Below are 8,592 nucleotides of genomic sequence, written 5' to 3'. Positions count from 1 at the left end.
TTCTGTGGGAAGCTGTGCTAATTCCTGTGAGGTGCCATTGTTGTGAAAATGTTACGAATTTTATATGACTTGGAGAGGTGTGTGTAGAGTACATTGCTGGGATGAAATTGGACAGAAAGTATACGAGTAGAGTTGTGAAAGGCATGTTTCTAGTGTAGTGAAGCAAGGAATACCGTTATTTAACAGTTCAAATTCTATTTATTTTGCTGTGTTTTAAAAAAATTATTTGAATTGGAAAATGGATTGGGTACATACTGTGCACATTGGTTCCCTGGGGATTGTGTTTCATTTATTTGTGTTAATTATTAATGAATCTATTCATTTGTTTCAATTAATGAACACAAATAACATTGTTACTCCTCAGTATCTGGCCTTTTTGATAACATTGGCCTCTAATTTGAGCCAAATTACCCAGAACTGGACTGATAGTAAATAAAAGCTGCTCTGAGCTAATTAAATTAAAAGTAGTAGTTTCTGAATATAATTGTGGCAAAGTGCCATGTAGTATGTTGCGTGTAGTGTGTTAATGGTGTATTGTGGTTGGTACATGGGATATAATATGGGTAATTTAAAATGTTTATTTGTATTTAGGCACAAGGATTGCAGAGCACTTCACGTGCAAGTAAAACGTAATAATATGTGAGCACAGGAAACTGCACTAGATTAATTCACACGCAGTTGTACCGAGACTCCAACTGAATGATTGATTAGCAATCGAGTCTCAGTACAGCTGCATAAAAGCAGCATGCTTTCACTCACGCTGGTTTGTGTGTTTGGGAGTGGAGAACGAGAGAGAGAGAAAGAGGAGAAACGGAAAGTAAAATATGTTTAATTACTATGAGTGCTGGAAGCAACAGCACCGCACCATACTTGTTTTGTGTAGTGTTCCTCCACCCTGTTTTGTTAGTGTATATTTGTTTTGTTTTTCTCTTTATTTTTGGTGTAAAGTACCATGACCTGTGTTATTTTGTTACAATCTTTTTTATTTTCTGATGGTTTACTTATTAAATGCTGAGCGCTCAGCTTCACCAAAAAAACCACGTCTGCGTATTTTCTCACTTCTTCCTGGTCCGTAGCATCACCATGTGCCTGTGCGCTGTGACCATCCTGCCACAATAATATATTTATATACAGGGTACAGGGTTAGCCAGAAATTAGTAGGATTGATACAGCACCATCCACGCCTAATGGAAAATATACAGCTTCTGCAAATTATCTGATTATGTAATGTCAGCTGCAATAACGTTAGGTTATTACCATAACCCTGGTTTCCTGAAAGAGAATGACAACCATTACCGAATGGAAAGAGCCCTCTCTGACCGCCAATCACTCAGGATGTATAAAAAAAGCTGCCCTGCTGTGAGAGGAAAGTCCTTCCCACCTCCTGCTGAAGAGGGACGTCCTCACTGTAGCACATCGCCATTTTCTTTTGAAAACAGAGGTCAGCTGGGGACACTACCTCGAAGGGTAATGGTTGTCATTCTCTTTCAGGGAACCAGGGTTATGGTAAGAATCTAACATTCCATTTCAATTTAATGACAACCATTACCGAATGGGAAGTTGTACCAAAGCTCTCATGGCTCCACATTACAGCACCACGGCGATAGCCTTAGAGCCCACTTGACGCCTAAGGGCATGCCACCTGCAACACCCTAGAGCCCAGAAAGGGTCTCGCTCGGTTTGCAACATTAAGGCGGTAAAATCGCGCAAATGTCAGACTACTTGTCCATGTAGCAGCATTGCATAACTCATCTAAGGAGCCCATGAAGTTGCCTGGCCCTGGTAGAATGGCCCTTACTGTCCCCCGGTAAGGGGGAGTACGTCTGTTAATACGCCAAACATATCTCATCTGCCACCCAGTGCGCTAGACGTTGCTTCGATAGAGCATGACCTCTAGAGCGGGACCCATATCAGACAAACAGCTGGTTGGACTGTCTCCAGGATGCCGTCCTATCCAGATAACAGCACAGAGCCCGAACTAGGCATAGCATGTGCTGTTTACGGTCCTCCTCTGACTCATGCGGGGGAGGTCTGAAGGTTTCCAAAACCACTGATTGGTTAATATGGAATGAGGATACCACCTTTGGCAAAAAAGGATGTATTTGTTCTTAACGTTACCCACGAGTCAGTTCCCGTACAAGCCATGCAAGTGTCATCAATGGACAGCGCATGAAGCTCACTTAGTCATCTGGCAGACGTAATGGCTATTAAAAATGCTACCTTCAATGAAACAGGGTGTAGTTCTGCTGAATGGGGGATGCATAAGGGCCCGCAGTACCAGTTCTAGATCCCACTTGGGGACCATACTTTTCATGGGAGGACAAAACCTCCGAGCCCCTTTAAGGAATTGCACTGCCAGGAAATGTGCCCCAGGGGACACTGAGCCAATTTTGTCGTGGCACACTGATATTGCTATCTTCAAGTGTTGTAAGAAGGTTAATATCATCTCAATAGGGATGGTCACACTATCGACTTGGAAAACTTTCCATTTCTATGAGTACTGAGCTCTAGAGCTTGGTGCCCTAGCAGACTGTAGTGTTTCTACTACTGCATCTGGCAAACCTCGTCTGAATAGATGGCTCCTTTCAATGGCCAGACCCAGAGTTGGAGCTGGACTGGGTTCAGGTGCCATAATAACCCTTCCGCTTGACTCAGAAGGTCCTTGTGCAACGGGAACTGCCACAATGATCCGACAACATGTCGGAGAGGAGAGCAAACCAGGGGTGTCTCGACCATCTGGGTGCAACCATCAAAACCTGTGCTCTTTCCACCCTGATCCTCTCTGGTGTCAGGGGCAATAATGGTAGCAGAGGGAATGCATACAAAAGCTCCTGTGGCCAGGGGTGAGCTAGCATGTCTACTCCCAGGTGGTCCCCCATCTCTCTCCATTGAGAACCATCGCTGCATGGTGAAGGTCCGGCGAGCCCAGGCCACCTTGGTGGTTTATGTAGGCTATCATTGTTGTATTGTCTGTCCGGACCAGCACATGTTTGTGCACTAACTGCTGGCGAAAATGAGATAACGGCAGGTTCCTTGCTTGCATCTCTTGGGCATTTATGTGCGCTTGCTTTCAATGTCCCTTCCATTGACCTCTTATCCCCCAGAGTGGAGGCGTCTGTATTCATCACTTCCCTTCTGTGAGGGGATCCGAGGGGATATCCGAGGCACAGATTGCCAGGACGGAGCCACCACTCCAGTGTCTTCCAGCATTGTCTGGACACTCGCACCAGCCGGTACAGATCTCGGACCGGGTGAAGCTTGAGAGTGTTTACCCAGGCTTGAAGCGGGTGCATTCTCAGCAGCCCTAGTGGAAGGATTCTCGAGGTGGCTGCCATCAGCCCCAACAACCTTTGATATACTCTGACCTGTAGGAGAGTGTCCTCTCTGAATAGGGAGAGTGTGGGCTCCAACGACCGAATCCTATCTTCCGACAGTGAGGCAAGCATGCTCACAGAGTTCAGGTTGGATGGATTGGAGGATATGCTGTGCTGTCAACATATTGAACTTCCTCTGTTTGAGGAACAAACTGAGGACCCTGAGGTCCAGAATAGGTCTGAAACTGCCGTCCTGCCGTTTGGTCAGTCCAGTTGTGAGGGGGGTTGGTGGAAGCCGGAGACCCTCAGGGGTGGTCTCCCTTGGGCTTAGGTGGCGGCGGGTGTTTCTTATGCCCCGGCCTCAGTCTCCAGACGGAGAACCGGTTACCCCTGGCCTGGGTGGTCCCTTGCCGCCGGCTCTGCCTCTACCTGCTTGTCTGTTTTGGGGTGGCTGGAGGTGTTCAGACCATGTTGCCCCCGCAAGCTGTAAATGCCACCATGGGTGCTGGCGGTAGACAATAAGGCGCAAGAACTTGGAAACGACCTCCGTGGCCTTGTGGAACCTTTCAAGGCTCACATCAATAGTCGTTCTGAACATGCCCGGGTGTAGTAGGGGCATCTAGTAGTGCTGCCTTCTCGGTCTCGATGACCTTGGCATGTGATAGCTAGAGATGTCTGCGCACGGCTACCAGCACCGCTAAAGACCAGCCTGATGCCTGACCTAACTCCTCCATTAGGTCGGTCATCGCCGTTGTTACCGCCAGTTACTCCCCTGTGTCTGCCTCTGTTACCCGCTTCTGCAGCCTCTCAACCAGCTGTGTCTGGTACAGGACCAGTATAGCCATACATTGGTCACCCTGGCTGATAGTGCCGCTGACACATACGCTTTCTTAAGCATGGCGTCGGTTATTCTGCATGGCTTGGACGGGCAGGTAGGGTCTTTGTCCCCTCTGGTGAAGGTGAATTCCTGCACCAGTACTGTGACCGTATCCCTGATGGTGGGGAACATGCCTAAGCCCGCATCTTGGGCCCCTGCAGTGTCTAGCAGGGGCTCTGCTGTTCTAGAGGCTGAGGGGGCGGAGACTGGGTTACTCCAGGATGAGCAAACTAGCTCGAAGAAATCCTGTCACAAGGTGAGGGCATGTTGTGGGTACCCTTTCTGCTGTAGGAAGCGATTCCCCTTTTTCTCCTGTTCTGCCGGCCAGGGGATGTCTGTGGCTGCAGCTGCACACTGCATGAGTGTGGCAAGGAAGGTAAGGAGCCCCCCGCTGTGGCTTGTCCTATGGATGTGGCTGGGTCAGACACGTCATAACCGATAACTCGTCTGGGCTAGTCGGTCTATGCATTGGGGATGGGGAGCGAGACTGGGGAAGTTGGGGCTGCCCTGTGGTAGGGGGCAATCTGCCCTGAGATTTAAGCAGGGTCTCAAGCATTGTCTGCTAAGCCCTCACAGTCTCTGCCAGCTCCTGAAAACACTGCTCAGCCAAACTTACACAGGACAAGTGCTCGTCCTGTCTAGGCAGATTCACTGCTCACTGGTTGCAATGGTGAAAGCCAGCGAGGACCCAGTCGATTGTACCGACATGGCGTCGTAGGCAAAGCTGCTGTGCTCAGTGCCGATAGTAGTGTGGTCGGTGCCGGGCTGTAGACAGATCTAAACCCTCTGCAGTCCAATGTCGGATCCTGTCCAAGATCATCGAAAAGACGTAAAGCACAGGTCTCTAGTTGTTTTTTCACCAGAAAAAGCCGAGAAAACAATTTAATGGCAGAGTGAGACCAATAGGAGCCGAATGAAACCAAAAAATAAAAAATAAATTAAAAGGGGCGTGTGAGCAATAGCCCTAGCAGCTGCATCATACAGAGATAAGCAGACATAACCAAAGGAGGTAGCTGCTTCCGCATCCAGTGTTCAAAGAATATCACAGACATTTGCAGAGCTTTTTGAGATGTTATAATAATAAAATAATGACTGGATAACATTATTGAGGAGTTTGGTGATAAAACGAGTGATCAGGAGAGGATTTATCAGTATGCATGTCTGTAAAGAGGTATGTGAAAAATACAGTGACACAGGGTGGGGCTTGACTGGAGATGCAGTACTGATGTCGCTTAGCAATGCAATGCCCTTTAAACCAGTTTTCCTCAGACAAAAATAATAAATAAACAGCGCGTGTAAAATAAATTGGACCTGACATGCCTGACAGGTGCTGAATAAATGGACCTCAAAAGTTTAAAAGATTCACTGGTGCCGAATCACTCGGTGCTGGGATCAGTACCGAGTTGAACGCTGTCAGTGCCGAGTGGTCGGTGCCAAATCAATCGGTGCAGAGGTCAGTGCCGATGTGTAGCGTGGTCAATGCCGGGCTGTAGAAGACCGAAGGGGTTCACCGGAGCCGAATCAATCGGTGCCTAGGAGAGCGCTATCGATGCAGAGTGGTCGGTACCGGGATCGGCGTCGAGGAGAGCGCTGTCAGTGCCGAACAGTCAGTGCCAAGTCGACCTGTTCCAAGGTCGGTGCCGATAGTAGGCACGGTCGGTGCTAGGCTGTAGGTGGCACCAAAAATGTTTATACCAGTGCCGAGTCAACCGTGGTCGATGCCAGGGTATGCAGCCGATTCAGTTAGTTAGGAGAGCCCGAGGCTTGAGAGGGGTGCTAGACCTGAGATGTTTTTTTTTATTTTTTTGTGGTCACTGTGGCTGATTAAATCAGCGTGGAGGACGACTCCGCGAGCCCGCTGAGTCTTCTTACAGCACCATAACATCTCCCTACACAGTAAATGAACATTACACTAATGGGGCAGATCTGAGTAAACAACAAAGTATTAATTTATAGCCCAGCAATTCCACCAAGGCTCGCCTCCCAGCCACTTAGAGAGAGGGAAAGCCCACACACCCTCTTCCCCACCTGTCTGTGTCACTGCCATGACTGGCAGGCGGATCCCTCTGGGTTGCCGTCCTCTTCCTGCAGCATCGTGCATACGTCAGACTGCCAGTCCAGGTCTCCCCCTGTTACACTTCCCTTTAACCAAAATAACCTGTGACAAATATATACAATGCCCCTACAAAATATTCTGTCTAAATATTTCCTAAGCCCAATCATATGAATAGTTAAAGAGTAAGGAGCTTCTGTGGCTAAAATATTGAATTAGTTTAATTAGTTAGTTGACAGTTCATATAGTCAGGTGGTCTGAGTGGAAAGAGGAAGGCTCTTCAGTCCTTACGATATTCCAGACAAGTTCATTACAAGTTTGAAGCCAAGCAGGGGGAAAAAAATGAAAACAAAAAACAATTAGACAAATTATACAAACTTTCCAAGGGGAGAAACACTGCAAAAAATTAAACTTAAAAAAAAGAATTTTATTGCCAACATCCTGTGTATCTGAAATAGTTATCACTGATTAGAAAGGTTAATTCATGTGTTTTGCTTTTATAATGTGATGTTAATGACATTTTCTGTATTCCTTTCTAAAGGCTATCATATTTCAGTAAATTCTGCACACAAAAAAAATCCATTAACCTTTGAAAACTGGCATTTGAAAGTTTCTAATGGAAGAGGAAACAATGATAATAATGGATTATAAATAATAAAAAAAATGCTTTTCAATCAATATCCTTTTATGTGAATGTGACAAACATATTATATGCATGCCTCTTATCACCACCAATGTGGGATAGGATTATTATTATTATTATTATTATTATTATTATTATTATTATTATTATTATAAATAATAATAATTGCCTATTTAATTATTTTTTAATGTCCTGAAATAAATTTAAATATTAGTAAGGCATTGTTTTTCTTTGAACAATCACAGAAAGCAAACTGGGTTAAACGTTAAAATAATCTTTCAGAATATGGTATCAGTAATGTAGGAAACCTAGGAAAGTTAAACCAAACTTGTACAGGAAATTGTTTGAACTTGTCCAATTTGCAATTTTTAACTTGGAAAGGCTATTCCTATATAGTCATTGACAATCAGTATCATCTACCATTATCGTCAAGAAAGTACTTTCCATGTAAACGTGTATCTGGGGGGGGGGGGGGGGGGGGGGGGGGGGGTGTAGGCACCAGGGGGGACATTTAAACTTACCTCAGTGTATCTCAGGGGGGGGGGGGGGGGGGGGGGGGGGGGGGGGGGGGGGGGGGGGGGGGGGGGGGGGGGGGCAGGGGGGGGGGGGGGTTAGCCCTGCTTATCTATCTGAGCCAAAAATCTAAATATAGCTATGCACATTTTTCAATTTTGTGGTATAGACATATACATTTTTTCAGTGGGACTGTAGATGACCGGTTAGGAAAGGTTATGCTATTCCTGTGGTGCTGTATTTAAAGCTAAACTATTTTGTTTGGATAGATAAAGACATTTAAAGATATTACAGTAATTTTATTTACTAGATGTTGGTGATTTGGTGCTCACAGCTACTGTAGCAAGTAAAGGCAATGTTTAGGCTTCAACAGTGTGTGCAGCATGCCTTGTCAAGCTAGTTTAAGATCTTAATTATTCTCCCTGTCTGTCTTTATGTTGTCCAGGAGCAGTTTAGCCTGAGGTCCTATGCATTTTCTAAGCAACGATATTGTACTGTAGGTTTTCAAAATTGAATGCAGACTGATAGTATATCATTTTCAATTTAGATTTGGTTAATTTACATTGCATATGTACTCGTTGCACTAAATTCCACAAGCCTGTAAAGAATCAGTGGATTGGATGAAAGCATGTTCTTCTGGCAATCCTGCGTTGTGTCTTTCCAAAAATAAGACCACAAATAGAAGTTAGTAAATGGTTCACTTGTTCATTAAATAAGACATGCACTCATATTTGTGTTTTCAAGCTGAAAGAAATCAAAGTGTATCTGTATTTTTTCCTGGGGCATAAGAATGTGACTAGGGGTTTTAATCTTGATTAAATAATAAATAGCATTATAAAGCACTGAGACAAAATGTTTTGTTAATATGGAAGTCTTTTCGCTGTTGACAGGGGCCATTTTACCCAGGCTAGAATTTGTATTCACCTGTGTTTGAATTTAACCATCCATCCAAAGTCAGAAGTGAACAAATCAAAGGAGGTTATGATGAGACTGTGGAGCTTACTGGTGAGACCGCACTTTCAATACTGTGTTCAGTACCAAAAAGACATTGTGGTCTTGGAGAGAATCCAACAAAGAGCAACCAGAATGATGTCAGGTCTTAAAGAAATTAGCTATCAAGGTTGATAGAACTGAATTTCTTTAGCCGAGGAACAAAGAAGGCTGTTTGATGGCAGTATTTAAAATCTTAAAA

This window comes from Polyodon spathula, chromosome 7 (assembly GCF_017654505.1).
Source record: "Polyodon spathula isolate WHYD16114869_AA chromosome 7, ASM1765450v1, whole genome shotgun sequence".
NCBI classification, from domain to species: domain Eukaryota; kingdom Metazoa; phylum Chordata; class Actinopteri; order Acipenseriformes; family Polyodontidae; genus Polyodon; species Polyodon spathula.
The sequence above is the reverse complement of the archived record's forward strand: the minus strand, read 5'-3'. Positions refer to the sequence as shown.